Source organism: Mus caroli, unplaced genomic scaffold (assembly GCF_978045245.1).
Source record: "Mus caroli unplaced genomic scaffold, Mus_caroli_1 scaffold_20, whole genome shotgun sequence".
In the NCBI taxonomy this organism is placed as follows: domain Eukaryota; kingdom Metazoa; phylum Chordata; class Mammalia; order Rodentia; family Muridae; genus Mus; species Mus caroli.
In genome coordinates, this window is record NW_028227275.1 from 30,426,237 (window position 1) to 30,450,893 (window position 24,657).

General features: G+C 40.1%; 1 pseudogene; it reads left to right on the top strand.

Moving 5' to 3' along the window:
* On the top strand, positions 1 to 455 carry LOC110286040 (large ribosomal subunit protein uL23 pseudogene; annotated as a pseudogene).
* The last annotated feature ends 24,202 nt before the right edge of the window (positions 456 to 24,657 follow it).

Sequence of the window (24,657 nt, forward strand, 5' to 3'; positions counted from 1 at the left end):
ATGGCAACGAAAGCAAAGAAGGAAGCTCCTGCCCCTCCCAAAGCTGAACCCAAAGCCAAAGCCAAAACCAAGGCCTTGAAAGCTAAGAAGACAGCGCTGAAAGGCATCCACAGCCACAAAAAGAAGGTCCGCTCATCACCCACCCTCCGGAGGCCCAAGACCCTGCAGCTCTGGAGGCAGCCCAAATATCCTCCAAAGACTGCACCCAGGAGAAACAAGCTTGACCACTATGCTATCATCAATCCCACTGACCACCGAGTCAGCCATGAAGACGATAGAGGACAACACCACGCTCGTGTTCATTGTGGATGTCGAGGCCAACAAGCACCAAATCAAAGAGTCCGTGAAGAATCTCTGGGACAGTGATGTGGCCTGATGGAGAGAAGATGGCGCACGCTCACTTGGCTCCTGATTATGATGCTCTGGATGTTACCAATAAGATTAGGATCATCTAAACTGAGTTCAGCTGGCTAATTCTAAATATACACTTTTATTTCACCAAAAATTAAAAAAAAAAAAAGAAAATGAACACTGTTGTATATGCCTTCCATATATTAATTTTTTATTGATATGCTACTACTCACTAATATTTATATCTTGGTTTACAAAAGATATTACTATTGAAGAATCAAGAAAAATAGGTATTTTTAAAAATTAATAACTCAGGGATAAGTAGATCTCTTAATTTCTTTTTATTATTATTATTTTTTCTCTTTCTTACACTCCAGATTTTATTCCCCTCCCAGTCCACCCTAAGACTTAGCTATGTTTTAAAATATACTCATTTGTGGATTATATGTTATTGATTTAATTTCAATATCTTTTATTTTAAACCAGAAGGAGTACAAAGATATGTCTTCGTTATTTAATATATACCTGGACAAATTTTTTCACAGTTCATTTCTTCTACCACAAACTCCATATCCATGATTATTAATTATCCATTAATTATTAAACATTAAATGTTTGTCATTATAGTATAAATAAGACTGTCCGTAATAATTGGTTCCAAACTACTTTTAATCCAGTCATTTATTTTCAAATAAATGATTTTCAAACTGACATATAAAAACTCACCATATTTCACCATAAAATCAGTACACTACTCCATAGCATAGTTGGTTGTAGGTTATTAATCATCTTCTTCTTGATTGACTATTGGCACGCAAGTTTGCACTCTTTTAAACAATGCAGTTTCAAACATTCTAATATATACCTTTGAGTATATGCACAGGCTTTTGCTAATATGGGTTTTTTACTTTAATATGTGAATGTATGGTGCAAATTACCTCTCAGTAGTCACTGTCTTAAGTGTATCCGTGATACCAGTGTCAGAGAAGGTCCACGTGTATCCCTGAAATGAGTGTCTGTCAGAGAAGGATGTAGTCCCATACCGTTTCCACCAGATGTTACTAATCATCAGATTTCAACAGAACACTATTGCAATTGTTCATTGAACATGGCAATGTTCAGGGGCCTTCAATTTGCTTTCTGGAGCTATTCATGAAGTTAACTTTATCTGCTGCGTATTCCACGCCTTTTCACTCATCTTTCCTGCCTTATTTTCTAGAGTTAAAAATCTTTTTAATATCTATGACAGCTACTGGTATCCACACTAGTATTCTAAGTAAGACAGCTTCCTGGAAGACGTTTTTTTTTTTTTTTTTTTTTGGTTTTTCGAGACAGGGTTTCTCTGTATAGCCCTGGCTGTCCTGGAACTCACTTTGTAGACCAGGCTGGCCTCGAACTCAGAAATCCGCCTGCCTCTGCCTCCCGAGTGCTGGGATTAAAGGCGTGCGCCACCACGCCCGGCTGGAAGACGTTTTTTAAAACCAAAAGCCGCCGGGCGTGGTGGCGCACGCCTTTAATCCCAGCACTCGGGAGGCAGAGGCAGGCGGATTTCTGAGTTCGAGGCCAGCCTGGTCTACAAAGTGAGTTCCAGGACAGCCAGGGCTATACAGAGAAACCCTGTCTCGAAAAACCAAAAAAAAAAAAAAAAAAAAAAAAAAAAAAAAGCCAAAGTATCAAACTGTCTTGAGATGTTTATCCCAACTTCACAATTCCATTAATAACCTGTTTCTCAAAATGAGGTCCTTCTATACTTATATTTTAAAAAAAACTGCATAAAATTTACTCTATACAGGCTTATAATAGCTAGATATGGGAACAAAAAAGGTGCATTTAAAGTATTCCTCCCAAAATTCTTGTGAGAAATAAGATCATCAGGAATTACCAGACATGTTTTAGACTTTCTAATGTTATAAACAAAACAAACAAACAAATAATAGTGAGCCAGTGTAATGACTTAGCAGATGGGTGTTTGCCTCATCTCTAAGTACCTGTGTTGAATCCCCTGAACCCACACGGTGGAAGATGAGAACAAACAAAAGTTGCCTTCTGTGATATGCACACATTCACACACACACACAAATAAAAATTGTAATTACAAGTTTAAGTAGAAGGTGTTCTAGTAAAAATAACATAAAAATTTTCAATGTTCATAGGATATAAACCCAGACCCAGGAAGTAAATGAATAACATTCATAAGGTTTCCTCCACGGAGAAGCAGGTCGGACACTGAGAAATGCATACTGTGGAGAGTTAGAATAATTGGCTTCCTTGGAAAGCTGCCCGAGCAAACACTGTTTCAATAATTCATACACATTGAAATCTCCTAGATTATCTTTCCTTTTTAAGATTATCTATGGATTGAAACTTCCTTCCATGAGATAAAGATTCTGCAAATCTAAGACCATAAGGGTTGATAGGTCTCTAGGACAGATAGCAGGAAGCTATGACATAGAGGTAATGCAAAGAGATGGCTTAGGCAGGAGAGTAAAGAGAGAGGAGACACCGGATTCAACTAAAGATGAAAGACAAAGAAAACACCAGCTTCCAAACAAACTAATATTGAATTAGCAACTAGGATGCCCGCCCTTCCAGGGTAGACTCTCCCACCTGAGCTCAGCCCTAACCCACCACCATCCTCGTTAGCATGTCTATTTATGTTATCGTTCTTCAGCTCACATTGTGGAAGTCCTGTTGGTGAGAATGTCTGAGTGTAGCTTCCGATGTTCCTAGCAGACAAAAATCTCACAGCAAAACTCTCTGATCCTCTAGCTCTTAACAATCTTTCTGCTCCCTTTTCCATAATGATTCCTGGGCCTTAGGTATGGAGTTGTATTATTGGATCATAATATCCAATTGCAGTTTTTCCATCTGTCTTTAGCACTGATCCATTTTCCATGGTCCTGACTTTGCATACATGCAGAGTGAATATGCTAGACCATTTCTGGACCTATTGGCACTGTTGTTCTGTTCTGTTTCTATTGCTCTCTTTTGACCCACTTGTACTTTGCATTACTTCCAGATCAGATCACCTTTGTTTGCAGAGCCAGTTCCCTTGCTGTATCAGTCACATGACTCTTCTATAAGCAATGAGCAGATACAGAGCTTTCCACCTCTCATCTGCCGCCTCATCTTTCTGCCTCTTCCAACATATATTCCAGAGACCTCCAAGGAGAACACGTTAGAACTTCCTACAACTGAGAAATCTGTTTAAATTGTTTCCCCCTCATTTGTATTCTTATCAGAGTGGTATTTTGAGGTCACTTTCCCATAAGCCTTCACAATCTCCCTTGGTGGCATTGGGTTTCTATATGGCCATTGTTATTGTTTATAAAAGAAATGCTGCTAACTTGTCTTCAAACACTTCTAAGTTAAAAATATCTTCATGACACTATGCATTTCTAAATTTAAAGTTTAAGTCACAAGTAGCTCTTTAAAAAGCTTTAAAAGGTAGTCTATAGGAAGAACAACAATATCAACCAACTAGAGCCGCCAGAGCTCCCAGGGACTAAACCACCAACCAAAGAGTACACTTGGAGGGACCCATGGCTCCAGGCACTTATGTAGCAGAGGACAGCCTTATCTGGAATCAAAGGGACAGGAGGCCCTTAGTCCAGTGGCGACATGATGCCCCAAGGCAGGGGAATGCTAGGGTGGTGAGGGAGGAGTGGGTTGGTGGGTGGGGGAGCTCCCTCATAGAAGCAGGGGGGAGGGAGGGATGGGACAGGGGGATTGTGGAGGAGAAAATGGGAAGGGGGAAGACATAAAAAAATAGTTCAGTCTTACTATAAACATCACTTTACAAATCTTACCCTAATTCCTGCGTCATTGTGAAAATGAAGTCTTGAATCAAAACCAACAGGGGTTTTGTCAATGACTTTTTTATATTCAAAAGGGAAAACTGTGAAGTATATTTGTAATTAGTTCTATTTGATCTACTCATTTGATAAATTGAAGAATAAAAAGACAGAACTTAAAGGAGCCTATTAGATTAATAAACTTAGAAAAGCCCTTCAGGGTAAGACAGCAGACTAGCCACCTGCTCTGCTATTATAGAAACCCTGGTTTTGATCTTGGATCTACTTAAGATGTCCTCAGCATTATTTGTAGGAATCTACCTGGCAGTACTGAATACTTAAGAATGAGAAAACTCAAAAAAAAAAAAAAAAAAAAACAACTTAAAAAAAAAAAGGGCTGGAGAGATGGCTCAGTGGGTAAGAGCACCCAACTGCTCTTCCGAAGGTCCAGAGTTCAAATCCCAGCAACCACATGGTGGCTCACAACCATCCGTAACGAGATCTGACTCCCTCTTCTGGAGTGTCTGAAGACAGCTACAGTGTACTTACATATAAATAAATAAATCTTAAAAAAAAAAACTTAAAAAAAAAAAAAACTTTAAAAAAAAAAACTTTAAAAAAAAAAAAAAGAAAAGAAAACTCTGTTATCCTTGTGGACAGAAGCCTTGCATAATCCTCTGAGAGGCTCCACCCAGCAGTTGACTGAAACAGATGCAGAGCTACACAGCCAAACATTGATTGGATGGAGCTGGGGACTCTTAGGGAAGTTTCCTGAAGGATTGAGGGCCTGAAGCAGATAGGAACTCCACAGCTGGACCCTTGGGGGCATTCAGAGGCTGAACCACCAACCAAAACGCATACACAGCCTGGACCTAGGACACCCCACCCCCACTCCTCACCCCCACCCCCATCCCCACCCATATGCAGCTCCATCTTTATGTGGATTCTCCAACAACTGGAGTGGAGGGCTCTCTCTAAAACTGTTGCCTGCCTGTCTGTGTATCCTGCTCCCTTAACTGGGATACTTAGTCTGGCTTCAGTGAGAAAGGATGCGCCTAGGCCAGCAGAGACTTGATATGCACGCAGGGGGTGGTGGGTGGGGTGAGGGGGAATATTCTACCCTCTCAGAGGAGAAGGGTTTTGGGAGGAGGAACTGTGTGAGGGAGGGACAGGGTGAGGGTAAAATGAGAAAGCACATATAAAAAAAAGTGAACCTGAACCTTGTCCGGGATGCATTGACTGTGTCCACGCCAGCTACAGTACTAAGAGTTTTCAATGGTTTTTGCTCTATAGCATAATTGCCACACAGATATTCAAATTATGGTCACTTTATGTGACTTTTCTCAAATCAGACAACTGGACAATGGTAGACACAAATGCCTAAGTCCAGAACTCATGCTTTGAATTTTGACTAGCCCTCCACTTAAATAGATAAGAATTGTATATTCGGGAGTGGAATCTAAAAGATTAGCTTTGGACACTTATCAAGTTGCTTGAATTCTAATCTTCATTTATCTTATCACTGCATTCAGAATAGTGGTACCTCCCTAGTAGCCTATTTATGAAGTACTGATAGTTCTGAAACAAAGTAAGTATTTAATGAATGCTTATAAATATTAAGTGATCTTAAAATGGTTAATCTTAAAAGGCTAATCTCTCCCCTTGAAGCTTTATGAATGTATATTTTAAGCAAATTTCAATATATTGATGATGATTACAAAATGTGTTTATTTGAAAGGATTGACTTCAACTAGGATAGTCTTTCTTAATTTTGAAAATACTAAAAGAACAGTACAATGAACATCATCCACATAAATTCAATTACAAACAAACTTCAAACTACAACCATGAGCTACATCACTGTTTCCTAGGTATAACTTGCTTAAAACATTTCAAACAAAGCTGCAGATATCGGGCAATACTCCCAAGTTATTTTAGCAGATATTTCCTAAGGATGAGAACATGTTTCAAGATTGCCATACTAACATTATTAAACATAATAAACTTAACCTAAACAGTAACACTTAATGTGAAATCTATATTCCATTTCTACAGCTGCCTCCCACCTCGCCTCTCTCCCACCACACAGGTCCCTATGATTCGCCTTTAATTTTGGACCTAATACCAAAGCATAAATTGCAATTGGTTGTCATGTCTTTGACAAATAAAAACAACCTTATTTATCTTTTCATGGTATTGATGTTTAAAAAGAGTTTGAAACTGTTGCTAAATCTGAGGTGATATGGAGGGAAGGGGTTGAAACAGTCTTATGTCTCCCCGGATGACTTCAAATTTGCCGTAGCAGTGAAGGTAACTTAAACTGGTCATCTTCCTTTCTCTATCTCTGAAGCCCTCCTTACAGAACAAACAGATACCATCAGGCCTACCTAACCTTTTAAGTTCATCTGATAGTTGTCATGTGATAATTTATGATTAAATATTTCTCACATGTATGCTGCGCCACTGTCTTTCTATTTTGTTATATTAGCAGACCTGCAACATTGGTTTGTTGTATTACTAATGAGAATTTTGATTACTTGATTAACGTGATGGCAACTAGATCTTTATGTTGTAAGCATATTCTTTTCTGTTTAATGATTAAAAAGTAGCCTGTGGGATAAGTAACATCATATTGCCCATAATCTTTAAAGAAATTCATGCTAATATCTAGTGATGTTATTGACCAAGGCACCAGTATAAATCTGTGATGTGTGTGTACAATAACATATGCACAAAATACATATGCAAACACATTTATATGTCCTTTCCCTCTCTTGCCTTATACTCAAAAGTCTGAAGTCTGTGACACTTAGAGGGAACAAGCACACCAATTAGAATTGCATTTGTAAGCATCATCCCTCACTTAGAAAAACATGGAGAGATGGGAAAGATTCTTTAAGAAAATCCTAGGATAGGCTAAAGACAAGAGAAGTCTAAAACCCTTAAATATTCCCAGAACAGAGCCCCTCAAGATCAGTGAATACATGTCAGAAGACACAGAAGTCAACAAGGAGAGACTCCGTGATCATGGAGAAAAGTTAGAACAGAAACCCAAGCAGGAACACAGAAGTATGAACTGAAGCAAAAACTCAGGAAGAACTTTTGCTTTCTGACTTGGTTCCTGGTTCTGCCCGCCCAGCTTTCTTACACTACCCAGGAACCTCTCCCAGGAGAGGCACAACCAACAGTGAGCTCTGCTCTCCTCCATCCATTATCAAGCAAGAAAATGTACCCACAGTTTATCCAGTGGCCTCTTCTGAACTCTCCCACTGACAAACCTCAGCTGTTCCCTGTGGCCCCTTCATGCCTTCAAAACCAGTATCATGTAGGAAACTCTTCCCGTTACCTACCGAGATCGGCTTCCAGCTAGGCCCTCCACCATGGAACTGCAGCCCGTGTGCTGACCCGAGGGAAGTGCTTCCCAGGGGCATTCACCTCTCTTATTAATCACTGCTGACCCTTCAGCCCCAATTAACCATTATTGATTGTCCCTGTAAAGCAAAGGTTTCACTTCCTCTGATTCTTAATCACAAATGCCACACACATGGCCCTGATAGATTCTTTTGCTTCCCTGGAGACATCAACAAGCCATTCCTCCTTCCTCACATCTCTCTCAACATTCCTGCCTTCTAGCTCCTTAGGTTGCTTCAGCCCAGGTAGATACACATTATCTGTTTTACTATAGGAGTGGGGCAGCTTTTAGAGAGCTAGAGTGCTTGGGCCTTAACTGAAGGGAAGGGAGGGTAAGCAGCGCCCGAAGCTTGCCGGTCTCTTCCTATTTTCTCCTATTCAGTTGGAGAGTTCCGGTAGGTCTGTATTTTCTTGCTGAAGACTGCACTGCTCTTAAATAAACATGATTACAGGCTAGGAAAGCTACAGACTGCTCCAGGTGCTAAAAATAAAATAGTTAAAACGGAGAGACTTCAATTAGATGCGGGCTGCTCAACAATTTAACTTCCAATTGCCTTGTGGTTATTCCACAAGTGGGAATTGACCATGTTCCGTTTACAGGAGATTTAAGGTCTTGGAGAAAAATAAGAAATAGTGAAGCTCTTATTTTCAAATCCTGATCTCTAGAAAAGTGAGCAAAAATAAATATATTTCTACTCTAATATAAAAGAGAGAGAGAGAGAGAAAATGACAAGTCATGTCAGAATTTTCTCCTCTCAAAATAGTTGAATACTCCCTGAGTTAGGAGATGACAGCAGGCCGGTGCATTAGTAATGGTATTTCCATCAAAACCCTTCATATCGACAATGACAGGAACAAGCGGTTCCTTGGGGGCTTTTAGTTTATTAGCTTTGTTTTTTTAAACAGTCTCACGAATGTAGCTGATGCTAACTTTGAACTCCCCGTGGGCCCACCTCTGAAATTCTGACATTACTATCGTTCTTAACAAAATAATATATATTTCCATTTTTTTCTTAGTTTCTACTTCACTCATAAAAAATGGTCAATTACATATTTATCAATCTGATAAATTTTAACTTGAGTTTTATAGCTTGAGAATATGCTCTTGTTTTATAAAGTGAAACATATTTTGACCGCTTGTGTTTTATTTGGCTTTTGATAGTGGGTCGAAAATAAGCAATGGATCACTTGATATGGTGGTGAAAGGCTATTTTTAAAGGCAAACATTCGAGTGAATAGTATAGAATAAATACACATGTATAAAACAGGGCAATTATATATATTTATAGCTTGCTACCCCCAGACCTAAATTCATAGTTATTTGAATTCACATAACACTTAGATATTATTAGCAGTCAAATCACAAGGACACTGAAATAAAATCTAGATTACTGGGTGGGGTCTGTGAACAGAGTTCTGAGCAACTGAAATGACTATACCAGCTCTGAACATGATCTTCATGGCGTGTTTGCCTGGCCGGATCCCCTCATAGCCTTCTCTCTGCCTGCCCTCTATACATTAGCATCAACAGAGAGTCAGTGTTGCCTGCTTGCTCTACTTTCATGTTGCTGGTTTATTCAGAGTACCCTTGCATTGTGCTATTTTCAACATGTACTTACTAAGTTTCCAGCATCTCTCCGTGGGTAGATAGGTTTTTTTAGTATGTATACATATTGATAGCATGTATAATATGAATAGAGAAAGAGCCCTAACATCCAGCTTAAACGTAAGTATTTTTTATATCCAGCAGATGTTCCCGCAAGGCACGGCTGATATTGAGCTTGAAATACAACTTTCTGGAGGCTGGAGAGAGAGATCAGAGGTGAAGAGCATTGGCTGCTCTTCCAGAAGACCTGGGTTCAATTCCCAGCACCGCGTGGTGGCTCACAGCCATCTGTAACTCCACTGCCAGCAGGCCTCTTCTGGCCTCCACAGACACTAAGCACATACATGGTACACATGCTTACATGCAAAAAAGCTATCCATGTGCATAATATAAAATGTTTTTCATTAAAAATATGTTTCTAAATTGAAATTCTTAGTAAATTTTTAATTGTGAGCACTCACTCAGTCACCAAATCTAAAAATTAAGATTTACTCAATATTCTTTCTTGATTTTTTTTTCTTTATCCAGCCAATCCATTGTTCATGGAGCTGGGTTTTAAATTACCTCTTAATCTTTGTTCCTACTGCCACATCTGATTTTCTTTGGAGCACTGGTGTCACCTTCTAAGTGAATTTTCGACTTCAATTTTCTCCCTCAGCATAAATAAGCTAGTTGAAAGTGATTAGGAGTCGGAGTGTGCTGCATTTCCAGTCTGTTCCCCAAATTCTCATTTATTCCCCAAAGTTCTGATACAAACCTTGCACCGATACTGGCGTCTCTGTCTTCTCTCTTACTGCTCCATCCACCTGAAGAGACTCCTGCCACTACTTAAGGAAGCCATCCCTTCCTCTACCATTCGACACTATACTCAGGCTTTTCCATGTGAGAGGACTTCCTTCCATAACAGGAAATTAGTTATCCCACTTTTTCTGATCAGCAAACTTGTCTAAACAAACATGGAAGCAAAGCAAAGTAATTACCTGATTGGCTCTTGCTAAGTAGTTGTCATGATCTATTCATGCTTAGTTCATATTTGGCTGTTTGATGTTTATACATATATCCTTAAGTCTTAGTTTACTAAGTAAACTTAGTTATAGTTTGTGGCATAGGAATTTAAGGTACAGAGAGAACTTCAGACAACTAACTGATCATCTGATTTATCACTCGCTGTAAAGTTCTAATAGTTTGAGTTCCAAGCTGGAACACTGCTGACAGCAAAAGACAGGGCTAGGTGTGTCCCTCTGCTTCTTCATGTAATTGCAAGGCCTCTTTATGGTCCACACGGTAAGGCCATCAGTAGGATTTTCTGCACTACACTATAGGTTTCCAAGGATCAGAACTCAGAATGATAAGATGGACCTTTATTTCATTCAAATGGTCAGAGTCCAGCCAAGACATAAAGTCAGGGAAGGGGATACGTTCCAGTGAGAGGCAGGTCAAAGAATTCACAGTCCTTTAAAGTTTGCAAGTTAGTACTACATTTTACATTAGTGTCGTGAATGCAGTTTTGCTGCAATAGTATAATAGCCTGCTTGTTTACATACCAGGCTAAGCTCTTTCAAACTCAAGAGCTTTGTGGTACTCAGCTTTGCCCTCCAGCCTGCAAACTGTCCGACCACACTGCTGTTCCTTGACCTGCGGGAAGGGAGGCAAAGTGTATCTCAGTAGTAGGACGGCACAGTATGTAGGAAACCCTGGGTCTGGTTGTCTTCAGTTCCGCATACCAGGGAGAAGTATGGCTTTAGCTCTGTGACTTTCCCCCTCTGAGCTTTTGTATTTAAGACTCTTACCCAGTAATATTTTCTTCCTCATCTTCTCAGTGGTTCTAGATTATGAACTTAGAAGAGCAAAGTTGGGGATTAGAAGTTCTCCACCTTCTGGGGTTGATGAGCAAACCTGAGTTTAAAAAACAGAGCGAGGCATTTAAAGAACAGTGACTACACAGCAAGCTTTAGAAGAAAACGTATTCCAGAAGCTAAATAGGGCACCGGTGGGAATAGATGCTAGCTGTAGTCACTCGGGCAGATCACTTGATGGTTACATCTCTATCCTGCAAGTTCAGTTCTTATTTTACTCAAGAGCTCCATGTTGCTTATTTCATGATCTATAAACGAAGAGAGAAAATATAGTAATCTAGAAGCTACATTGTAGTTTTTGAATATTTCCATAGGCAAACAGAAAGATACCTAGTTTTAGAAGACACTTGCAACAGATTGATGGTGCGTGCCTTTAGTGCCAGCACTCAGAAGACAGAAACTGACAGATCTCTGAGTTCAAGGCCAAGTTGGTCTACAGATCGAGTCTCAGTACAGCAAGGGCTACACAGAGAAACCCTGTCTCAAAAGCAAACAAACAACCAAAGAAGAAGACAGTCGCAGAACACCTTAGGGTGTTTTTATGAACTACAGATGAACTGACTCTCCCTCCATGTCACATCCTACTCGCATTTCAACCAAATATCAATTTATGATCCCCCTAAAGGTTGAAGTTAGCGCCGTTATTCTTGTTCAGCATGACACTCACATAAGTAGAGTTAAACAGGGTCTGATTAGGAAACTGCATAGCTGTGGTTTATCCACTTGTCTTGTCTACAACATCTAGGATGTTCAGAGCTTGCCAGATGAGGTATCAGATATTATTTCACTTTTCATAATTGTATTTTAATAGAATAATCCCATGCTTTAATTTCATGTCCTCATATTTTTATTAGTCATTCCATTATGACTCTAATCTAAACCCCACTACCTTTGACATAGGGTTTTATTACAGAATCCTTATAATCTTTTGAATTATTTCTACCTTCTTTGTACTCTAATGCAGTCCATAGTGGCAGGTCTATATGACTTGTACTAGACTTTTAAAGGTTGTGTGTATGTGTGTGTGCATGTGTGTGTGTTAGAGTGTGTATGTATATATGTATGTGCATGTGTGTGTGCCTGTGAGTGAGTGTGCGAGTATGTGTATGTGCATGCACGTGTATGTGACATGAATGTGCATATGTGTGTGCCTGTGAGTGTAAGTGTGTGTGTGTGTGTGTGTGTGTGCCTGTGAGCATGGTTGCACTTGGGTCACAGAGTATATGTGGAAATCAGAGGTCAACTTCTAGTGTTGGGCCTTGCTTTCCACTTTCGTTATTCAATACTGACCACACCCAGTTACCTGGCCTACACTCTTCTGGGGAGTCTCTTGTTTAATCCTCCCACCTCACCTTGCCTGTGCTGGGGTTACATATACTTTCACTACTGTTATTCTTGCTTTACCTGGGTTCTGGGGATCAAAGCCCAGCTTTCAATTTTAAAAAATTGCATTTGTGTGGTAAGACCTTTGCCCACTGAGCTGCATCTTTAGCTCTAGGCTTCAGCTAGACTTTGAAATCCTTGTCTTGGTATTTGCCAAATATTCCTTTTCACTTTACTCAAAGTTGGCAAGTAGTGTTGTAAAGGACCTTCGGAGTCTTCCCCACTTACTCCCTCTGCTCAAAAAAAAAAAAAAAAAAAAGAAAAAGAAAAATGTATATTTCATAGCACATCATTTCCTTATTCCACAAATGTAAATCTTCTACAGATCTACCCATTTACCATAAGCAAAACTCCTTACTTTACCTCTACATGATACTTTATCCACATTACACTTGGCATTTTAATTTCTTTGGTGAAAATAACACAAGACTTGGGTCTAAATAAACCTTGATTCACTTGCTTTGTGACCATTGGCAAGTACCCAGGCTTCACAGACTAATCGACTGGCCTGCACAATGAGAAGAGGGGAGAAAAGACACCTTGGCAAGTTATTATGATGACAAATGTATAGAGCTCAGTCCAGAAATGGTATAGGAATTAAGATTAATATCCCCAACTCTAAATGAAATAGGAACTCAAATAAGTAATTAAATAAGGCTCAGTAATTGTTAACTTGGATGTAGAGACTAGAAAAAAATCATCACTTGAGAAGTTTCCTCCCATTAGTAGTTGGGCACCTACTAGTGTTCTAAGAATGACTACTTGGCTTGTTTTAGAGGCTTTTCTATACACATAGCCAAGAGATGACAGTTACCATGAATCTACCATAGAAGTAAGCACATTCAAAAATCAGAGCAGAAAATAAGTACCCTGTGCTTGCCAACTGTCAACAAAATGCTAACTGGCTTCAATATTTACTTGGTTTCTGTTTTAAAAACTTGAGGGCTAAGGTACTAAAATTTATGTCCCCAAACTAAACATAGTAGACACAAATAACAGTGCAAATGTTTTGGTTGTCTACCTCATGCTACTCTGGCTGACAGAAGCCAAGGGAATAGACGATGATGTCCCTGGCCAGCTTTGATCTGTATTAGGCAAGTGGGAGACTGAGCAGCAGAAAGAGCTGCTCTGATTAGCAACATTGGACCTGAGTGTTTCAGAATTTGATGTGAATGTGGCAAATTTGATGTGAATGTGGCAAATGAAATCGCTGTTCGGAGAGACCACATTCCTCAGCTAAGCTAGCTTTGAGATCACGACAGTTCTACAGTGCTTACAGCCTTCGTTCCAAACACTACACAGGCTAAATGGAAAGGGGAACTGGGGGATCAAGCCGAAGAGGACTCCCCCCTCCGCCCGGTTTCAGACTGAGTCTACAATGAGCTAGAGAACACCCAGTGAATGAGTTACCTGGATGCCCTTTCTTCCCATTTGGCCCAAACACTTTCATCTCTGATTTCTGAGTAAAACTGTGTTCTCTGTAGCAGTTCTTTCTGGTGTCTTTTCTTCCTATCTCCTTGGTTCATTTGGAGACGAAGCACCATCTCTAAGAGGCATTCATTATTCACTAGCATTCTTGAAAATTAAGGCAGATTTGGGTTGTAATATATTTTGGTAAATTCTCCAATAATTCTTATTAAATGTGTTCTAATTAAATATAGTTTTTGGAAAAATGTAATAAAATAGAACAGAATTCAACTCTTCCTTCTTTCTCCATGTCATTTAAAGGTCCTTATCTTGGCTTAAGGGCAGTTGAACTGTACCTCAAAACATATGAAGTCCTGTGCTAAATCTCTGCCACGACAAAAAAATAGACATATAAAATTAAAATAATAAATCGCTGCCTTTCATTGATAGATTTGATAACATGGTAAACGCTTTGGAGCAGCGGTTGTCAACCTGTGGGTCACCACCCCTTTGTCAAAAGTCTTATCTCCAAAACCATTTACATTTCAATTCATAACAGTAGCAAAATTACAGTTATGAAGCAGCAATAAAAATGATTTCGTGGTTGGGGGTGTCACCACAACGTGAGGAACTGCACTAAAGTGTCGCAGCATTAGGAAGGGTGAGAACCACTGCGCTAGAGGATTTTCTTAAAGGGATATTTAAAACAAACAAACAAACAAACCCATAAAACAACCCTCCTGCACCATTCCTGAAACCCCAGCTTCACTCCATCAACCCTCACCATTATGTTGTAAGACTTTGCTTTTCTTGTTATTCTTCAGATGCCTAGAGCAACAAGGTTGGACATAACTCAAGCATTCATAGGACAAATTCAAAGCCCAGAGGCTTCAGAGGAACTGTGAGATTCAGCCAGGACTCTATAAGACTATGTAGGAAAGGCAGTCCAGAGGAGTGGATTCGCTGGAGAAGCCTCCTAGTGGAGGCATAATGAGAAAGGAGGTCAAAGGGAAAGACCCAAACGAAGACTAGTTACTGTGTCTGAAACATATAAAGGGATTGGGCAGAAACATTGTCAGTGAAGGTTGGGAAGAAATCTGGAGGGTGTAACTGCTGAGAAACGGGGCTGGTTGGTCACCCGGACCTGGTGGGCAAGAGCTCAGTGTTTCAGAGTTAGCAGGTTGTATCTCTCCTCGAAATCAAGTAACAAGCATTTGAAGGGAAGGCTGAGGAACGTCAGGATTACACAGAAGGCAGCTCATTACACCAGTTAAAGAAAAACAGAAGCCTGGGAGGGAAAGGCCGCTGGAGAAAAACGATACAATGTTACATATTTTTTAAAAAACAAATAAACCTAGGTCTGTTTTGCCTTTTAACCAATGGGATTTTGCTTCTGTTTAATCTTTCTATATTTAAGAATGTGTTAGGTTTGCGCAATGATGGTTACTGAGATCTGATCTTTGATCTTTTATTTAGGACCCCTCACTCACTTTTTTACTCAGTGAGAACCTGAAAAATCCTGTAAGGATCTCACAGCTGTTCGGGTCACTGGGTAAACATTAATGCGAGTGTAAGCACAGCCAGGCAATCTGCTGGCTTCTGACCTGGGCTGGTTTATACCAGTCCCATCCTTTTCCCGTTTCTGGTCTCAGGGAAGATCCGGGCACCCACAAAGCTAAAGAGGCAGTACTGCTGTCTCTCATCTTTATGGGGCAGAGGCTGTTCCTGAGAAAGGTCTAGAATTGTCCAAGGTGACTCACCTAATTATAGGTAGAGTTTGGACCTCCAGGCCTGGTATGTCTCAGATAAAGATCAAATCAGTAGGAATTTGCCTTGCTGGGGCATTGCTTGAATTCTTAAGGGGAGGAAGGACTCCGTATCTTTCAGATAGTAGAGCAAGATAAAGGCAGCCAGTTTCTCCTCCAGCCCTGTACAGCCCAGACTTTCGAAGATATTTCCTGTAAATCAAACCTGCCCATCTTCTTCATAGCCCGTGCCTCTATCTTCAGGTCCTCAAAGAACTTGCACAGTACAGACAGCTGGGCTAACCTGCTCTTTGATCATGGTTTTGAGTATAGAAGAAAGCAGAAAAGAGCTTTTGGCAAGACCACAACAAGGGAAAACGGGGTTCTAAGATAATGGGAGAGTTTGACTAAAACTGAAATAGAGCAGCAACAACTTCCATTTAGCCCCAGGGTTTGTCGTGGGCTTTTATATTTAAGGGCTATTTTCACTACATCTAACCTCTTTCTACCCAATTCGTTTTTCCAAAAATATGCTGCCCTTGGCTTAAGTAAGAAGCTAAAAATCTATTTTCATATCTGTTTTACTCATGGTGACTAAACAGATGTAGTACCAAGATGTAGTACTACTAACAAATGTAATACTACTTAGTTGATGTAGTTTGCACCCTACATTCCTGATTTTAACCCTCATCTGGCTGATCTCTACCCATGCGGGTTTTTTTTGTTTTTTGTTTGTTTGTTTGTTTGTTTACTCTTGTATTGTCAAAGATGTCTAATATTTCTTTCTCAGTAACAGTTCTTTATATGTGAGATGATACTTTTATCCTACCAACGTAATGAATAAAGTTTTCACTCTGGACTTTAAGGCCAATTCGTTTATACATTAAATTTCATCCATTTTTACTTTCTTGTTTGTTCCTCCCCCGACAGCCCCTAGTCATTGTGTACAGATGTGAGGACCATGCTAAGAAAAATGAGCACACACAAATAAAGCAAAGGTCTAGTTAGAAAATATGTATAGTTCTATATCCTGTACATTGTGTAGGGAGGCTCTGTGTACTAAAAGATGAAATCCCCAAAAGATGATAATTAAATACAGAGTGAAGCATTACAACAAAACACTAGCAGTCTGGCTGGTGAGATGGCGAGATGGCTCAGTGGGTAAGAGCACCCAACTGCTCTTCCGAAGGTCGAGAGTTCAAATCCCAGCAGCCACATGGTGGCTCACAACCACCTGAAATGAGATCTAACACCCTCTTTTGGTGTGTCTGAAGACAGCTACAGTGTACTTACATATAATAAATAAATAAATCTTTAAAAAAAAACACTAGCAGTCGATCATGCTAGCAGAACCCATTGAGCAAGTCTCTAAAGTTTCAGTACAAATGAATTGATTTTTATATTGCCTTTCATAAAAGCTAAAGGCTTGGTGTAAATGTTGCATAAACCTAGATTCAGCACTAGGCCTAGGGCTGCTTCTTAACTGGGCAGAATTCTCTGGATTGTTTTTACTATTTACAGAAGAAAAAGGAAAGCCTCAGTCACTCAACTCAATGTCATGTGGACAAAACTGCTGCTTCTCCCTCAGACTGAAGACGATGCTATCATTCATCTTTCAGACGCATGGCATCCCTTTCTTCCTCCTTATCTAGGGACTCACCGAATCCATTTTCTTCTTACTCAACCGTCTCTTAACCCTGTCTCCTCTTTGGTCTCTTCTTTGCCAAGGCCCCTAGGCTGATTAGGCATCTTCTTACTGATCTCTTTTCTTTTTAACTTTTTGATTCCTCTTTCCCTGAGTCACCATTATACTACCAAAACTACCTTTGTGCCTGGAACTTAAACTAAATATAAAGCCTCTTATAAAGGGGTTTTCCTTCCACATGTGTGTGTTATGTCCTTCCTGGAGGCAACGACCGTGGTGTTCAGATGGCCTACCATGTTTTAATGTTCTTAATTCCACGAGAAGGCTGTTGACTAGTTGAGAACTGCCTATTAGTATCTGAATACATGCGATTTTAATTTTGCTTATAGTTCTTGATTGCCAGCGGCCTACCAGTCACTTTCAGTATTAACCCTATGTAACAACTGTCCAGCTGGGGAGGGAGCACTGCACACTGCAGGGCTCCAGGAGCTGCACACACATCTTTCAAATGACTGCCTTTCCCACCGGGTCACTCTGTCTCTGGTTGATAACCTTTCATTCCTAAACTGCTTGAGTCTTTCATGGTTTTCAGTGAGATAAGTCTCTTTGTATGGATCCCATTATCTCCCCCATGGTCTCCCAGGGGAGGGGAGCTGCTTTGACCCCTCAGTATGGTTCCTAGCTCAAGGATGGTTTGCGACCACCAGGAAGAACACCCCTGGTTTTGGACTATGAGACAATGACATTTGGATTACTTCTTAACTCTACTTAAAAGGATCTCTGTTTTCATCTACTACTTTCAACTAGTTTGTATTAATTATTCTCTTAAATGTAAAAGCAAAAGTTAAGGTGTAAGATAAAGACATTCTTTTGAGAGAAGTCAGTGAGGAATTTAAGGTGTCTGAAAAGACAGGTCTAGAGTCCCCCAAACAGAAGGGAAGTGACAAGGCCCTGGGAGCGTCAAAGGTTGGACAAAGGCTTAGCAGTGACTTAGAAAGGTCAGAAGATCTCCTCAATTCCCAAGATCTCTAAGATTCTCCCTTACGCTTTTTCCACTTCATTGATGAATCTGTCCGTTCTTGAACCCAATAATGTTGCATGCAAACGGAGGCTGGAGGTGAACACTAGTGGGCTTCCTCAGTTGTTCCACATGTTTGTGCATGTGTGTGTGTGCATGTGTGTGTGCATGTGTGTGTGTGTGTGTGTGTGTGTGCGTGTGTGTGTGTGTGTGTGTGTGTGTGTGTGTGTGTGTGTGTGTGTGAGTGTTTATCTGAGACATGGTCCCTCACTGAACCTAGAACTTGTCTACTGGCTCCCCCTGCTTCCCCAGCACAGAAAGTATGGATGTATGTTGCTGTTGCTGGCTTTTTACTTGAGTCCTTGGAATCCAAACTCTGGCACTATTGTTTTAAGAGCTTTGCCCATTGACACACTCACCCAGCTTCAGCCAGAGGATTTGAATCTAAATCTCTTTGACTTGAAAAGTTAGGACTCTTTCTTTATAAATTATTGGTTATTTTATGTATTTACATTTCAAATGTTATTCCCCTTCCCAGTTTCCCCTCCTCAACTCCCCTATCCCATCTCCCCTCTCCCTGCTTCCATTAGGGTGCTCCCCCCACCCTCCCACCCACCTACTCCTGCCTCACCACCCCAGCATTCCCCTACACTGGGGCATTGAGCCATTACCTAGGTTACTTTTTCTAAAGGTTTCTGTATATTTACTATCTGCCTCTAAAGATAAGAGTATGAATCGAAGGTTATCACTAACCTCAAGAAATAGTGAGGCTCAGAAGGAACACGGACAGGAGAAAGAGAACGATGTATGTGAACAAGAGTTAGTATAAAGAAACAAGCCTAGCTTTATAACCACACTGGGTAACTGTCAAGGGTTCTTGTTGTTGCTGCTGCTGTTCTTTCTCCTGTGCTCTACTTTTTAATTAATTCTTTTAAAAATTTAAATTACTTTTATTTACATTTCAGTTGTTATCCCGTCCTGGTCCACCCTCCCAAAGTGCCTCATCCCAGTCCTCCTCTTCCCTGCCTCCAAGAGCATGTCCCCACCCCCAGCCAGGCCTCCTCACTCCCTGGGGCCTCAAGATACTCCAGGGTTTGGCACTTCTTCTCCCATTGAGGCCAGACCAAACAGCCCTCTGCTGTATATGTGTTGGAAGCCCTGGATCAGCTCTTGTATGCTGCCTGGTTGGTGGCCCATTGTCTGAGAGATCTCAGGGGTCCAAGTTAGTTGAGACTGCTGATCCTTCTATGGGGTCGACCTCCTCCTCAGCTTCTTTCAGCCTTTCCCTAATTCAACTACGGGGGGGGTTCCTGACTTCAATCCAATGGTTGGGTGTAAGTTTCTGCATCTGTCTCTGTCAGCTGCTTGTTGGGCTGCTCAGAGGGCAGCCATGCTAGGCTCCTGTCTGTAAGCACACCTTAGCATCAGTAATAGTGTCAGGCCTTGGGGACTCCCCTTAAGATGGATCCCAAATTGGGCTGTTCATTGGACCTACTTTCTGTCAGTCTCTTCTCCTTTTTTTTTTTTTTTTTTTTTTTTTTTTTTTTTTTTTTTGTCGCTGTAGTTCTTTTAGACAGGAACAATTCTGGGTCAGAGTTTTTGACTGTGGGATGGAACCCCATCCCTCCACTTGATGCCCTGTCTTTCTACTGGAGGGGACTCTATAAGTTCCCTCTCCCCACTGTTGGGCATTTCATCTAAGGTCCCTCCCTTTGAGTCCTGAGAGTCTCTCAACTCCCAGATCTCTGGTATTTTCTAGAGCATCCCCCTACCTTCCACCCCACCCCCAGGTTGCATATTTCCATTCATCTCCCATCCCCCTCATACCTGATCATGTTCCCCTTTTCCCATTCCCCTCTCCTTTTCCACCCCTCTGCTTCCTGTGATTGTTTTCTTCTCCCTCCCAAGTGAATTGAAGCACCCTTACTTGGGTCCTTCTGCTTGTTAATTTTCTTGCGTGTGTGTGTGTGTGTGTGTGTGTGTATCAATGTGTGTGTGTTTGGAATACCCTAATAACCTTTAATTAGTCTAAAGCACACACACACACACACACACACACATCTAGCTGTTGATAAGAGCAAGAGATAACCCTGGAAGGAAAGTGGGGGAAAGATACATTTGTGCCAACTATTATTAAATGTTAAATTTTAAAAAGTAAGATAAACAATGTGTTTTAAACTATTTTCTTTTCAGAAAAAAAGATGTCTCCACAAGAAACACACACCTCTGGTTATACCACAAGAATCATGATTCGAAGAGGTGAGCTGTCAAAGTTTAGTCTGGATTTACTCATCTTTATATATTTACATTCTATAATAAACATATTCTTTTTGTAATTTGAAAGATATGAAATGGAATAAAGTGAAACTTGTTTTTTAGGTTAAAAAAACACATTTTGTAACAGATTTAAAAGATGGGGACATGAGACATGACTAACAGAAATGTCCATTGATAGAAACAATGAGAAATGAGACTGAATAGAGATGAGATATGGCTCAGCAGACTGAGCCCTTCTCTCCTAGAAGGCCTGAATTCAGTGCCCAGTGCTCCAAACTGTCTGCAATGCCAGTTCCCAAGAATTCACTGTCCTCTTCTGACCCCCTGTCTGGGCACCAGGAGCACACACATGGTATACAGACGTACATGTAGACTAAACAAAAAAATAATAAATAAATAAATCTTGAAAAAGATAGAATACAGCCAAGATTTGAGTCTAGAAAAATTATAAAGTGTTTTATGTCCCTTCCTTTTGTTTGTGCCAAAATAAGAAAGGGCTAGACAGGAAAATATTTATCACCTATATTTGATGAATGGTTATGCCCAGAGTTTAAAACTTTATAAAATGCCTTATGTGTTTGAAACCATGAACATTCAGAGAAGATAGGCATTATTATGTAAGTTTGTCAGATACAGAAACAGGGGCCCAGGGCTGTCACTATCTTGTGCAAGGTTGTAAAATCAGTGGCAGATCTAAGAGACAAATCCAGCTCTTTGGGATACGAGGTTCATATTTCTTTCCTTGTGTTACTATTGTCAGAGCTCTATTCTATACATCTATTTCACTGAAATCACAAGGAAAAAAAAGAAGAAAAAAAAAAAAACTACGCCCCAAATATTTCTTACCCTACAGAAGCTAGTGAATGTGTTTTTGCTAGTAATAAAATTCTCACATCTTCACGATACTGCCATTAACTGAGCAAGCCATGTTCAGAACAATCCCCTCCAAAATGAGAGTATGCTCTTCTACCATTCTTGACTCAGCTACAAAGCTAAATTCACAACTATTAAACTGTAAACCCTGATCACCCTGTCGACACTCTTTTCCCTACAAGATGTAGTATCCATTCAAAAAGCTATCAGAAGAGATAACACTGTGGATATGCTTAGATGCACACAATACAGAAGCCAGCCCATCGCTTTTGCTTTGTATCCTTTGGGTTAATATTTAGCAAACTCCCTGTGGGGTTGGAACTTTCTTATGTTGTTTAGCCCTCCTTTCCTAGTCTACAGTGTGGCACCAGCTACTTGCAAGACTCATCCAGTGTTTGCTGAAGACATGAGTGGGAGCGCTCAGCCAGACAGGGGAGTGTGTAAAAGACAAATGGAATAAAAGTTGGAGTGGACAAATGGGTGATGGCTGAACAAGCAAGAGGGGGTGGGGGGTGGTGATAACAGGAGAGATGACAATAGCCTAGAAAGACTGTCAGAAAGAACTGTGACTGGGCGTTCCTCTCTGCTTTGATGCTAAACACAGGTCCCTGACAGCATCTTGTCATTTAGCCCAAATCCAAATGAATGCTTTGCTTTGCTTACCAGGTAAGCAAATTGAATGAAGAGGAGACACTCTCATCTCCCCAGGACTGTAAGGAAGGAGCTACTGGGAAATGTGTCTCATTATCAAACTTGGGGGAAATCCTCACACCACCTCTGTCGTAGAGATTCCATCTAGACATGTGGTATCCTAAGAAGTTAGCTGATTGTGTTACCACAGTGTCAGTCTCCTCATTCTTCTTGTTACATTGTTGCTTCCACTCTGTTGACCTGAAGTAACCTAGAGAGCGGCAGCATAGCCTATTAGACCATATAATCCAGTATGCCCAGAATGTACTAATTATGGGAAGTCCAGGTCATTTATTCTCTTAGTTTAGTTCTTTCTCGAGTTCTATCTACTTCATAATTACACAGCTAAAAACATGATGTTTCTTTCATCTCCTTTTGCTTCTGTAGCAGTAGCATTATCCTGTCTTCACACTGAGCTTCTAACTATTGCAGTATCTATTCATTAACCCTCCTCTTACCTCCTCCCCTGTCTTTTTGTGTGGCTTCTGTCTCTCCGTGCCACCCCTGCAGCAGAAAATGTAGCTAAACTTGAGAATTGTTTGCTTGGGCTAGTATTCTGAACACAGTCCTTTATCCAGAAGCATTATGAATCCATGGTTTTAAGCCTTACTTCTTTATTATTTTTTGCTTTATTACTGTGCTATCAGGCCACTAAATGATGCAGACTTCTCAGAAATAACTGTGTTTGATTCCTCTCGTAGTAAACATTAATACTGATGCTGTGTTGATAGATTTGATTGTGTTGTACACTTAATATAAGTTGTATCATATGCTTTATAGTCATTCATCTTGGCGTCTTTTATTTATCATATTATTCTGAGATTTAGTCCTTTGTAGAATGTATTGACTTCAATGTTCCATTCTCTACAACTCTTATGTTTTGAAATTCACCTTCAAGTTAATAAACATTTGGGCTATTTTCCGTTTAGACCAGTTATGAGTTATACTACAGTGAGACAAGTTTTGGTGTAGACATGTATTTTTATTTTTATTGGGAATATACCTAGAACTGTCATTGCTAGATCATGTGGTAACATATTTAAATATCTTAGTGCTGCCAGACTTCCAAAGTGGTTGCAATATTTTCTATACCCTCTAGCAATGTTATAAACGTCCCTGCTATATCTAGGGGTGGGAAATTGTGAGTTTCCTTGTTCCTCTTAGCATGGGGACTGTTATTACCATTAAGTAAGTCTAGTTTAGGCAACTACATAGTTGAGATTTCATGGCGCAGCTCTATGTCATGTCTAAAAGACTTCTTGCAGCAGAAATCCTACTCTTCTGGCTCTTACAGTCTTTCCATCTCTTTCTCTGCGATGTTCCCCGAGTCTTTGGTATAGGGTTGTGTTGTAGATGCACTAATTGGGTCTGCACAAGTTATCCAATCCCAAGCAGTCATCCCTAACCCCATATACACATGAGAATTATGTGTCTAACATTACTAATTATACAAAAGAGGTCATGAATCTGACAGAGAGAGAGAGAGAGAGAGAGAGCTGGAAAGAAATTGAGGTGAGGGGTCAGGAGGAAATGATGTGAATACAATGTACCGGTATATGAATTTCTCAAAAAATTAAAAGAAAAACATCTAGTTTAGGGCCAGTTATATGATGCATGGGGTAAAGCACATGCTTACCAAGCTTAAACCCTGAGTTCCATCCCTGGTTGATACCCATATGGAAGGGGAAAATCGTGTCCCACAAGTCATGCTCTGATCTACACACACACACACACACACACACACACACACACACACACACACACAGAGAGAGAGAGAGACAGAGACAGAGAGACAGAGACAGACACACAGAGAGACAGAAAGAGACTAAGCTCTAGTTCACATTTCAACTAACATTGTTGTTTTTCAATAACAGCCATTTTATTGTGATGTATCCAGTAGGTTTCCCCTGATGACTAAAGAGAACAAGTCTTTTCTTGTGTTTGCCAGTCATTAGTATATAAAATGTCTACTCTAATCATTTCTTTTTTAGAAAAATTAGTTATAATGGGCCTTATTGAGTTGGAAAAGCCAATTATTATTATGGATTTGCAAATATTCTCTCTCATTCCACGATTTGTCTTTTTATTTTACCTTTAATACTAAATTTAAAATGTTTACATTGTTAGATCACGTTATTTACCAACTAAAAATTTTACTTAGCATGAATTTTGTTTAAGAATTGATTAATTGATTAATAAGGTTATACAATTTTTCTCCTAGAGACTTTAAAATTGTATTCCCTCCCAATGTACTCATTATTACCATGAACTAACTTTTTTTTTGTTTATTCATCTGTTTTACTCTGGGTATCCCATTGCCCCAAATTTACTTGTTAAACAAATAATCCTTAAATGTGCTGGTTGAAAACAATTTGAAAATTCATGGCATCTCACAGGGTTTGGGTGTTTTCATAGTATCTGAGGAATCTATTCAAAGTGTAGCCTGTCCTGAAGGCTTTCACACCCACAAGCCCAGGGGGCCATCAGAACTGAGCACACCATATTGTCTTTCTTTTTTTTTTTCTTTTTCATATTGTCTTTCAAGCTCTGTATCACTCTGTGTATCAGTTAAACACCAGCGACTTGATTTCTAGCACAGAT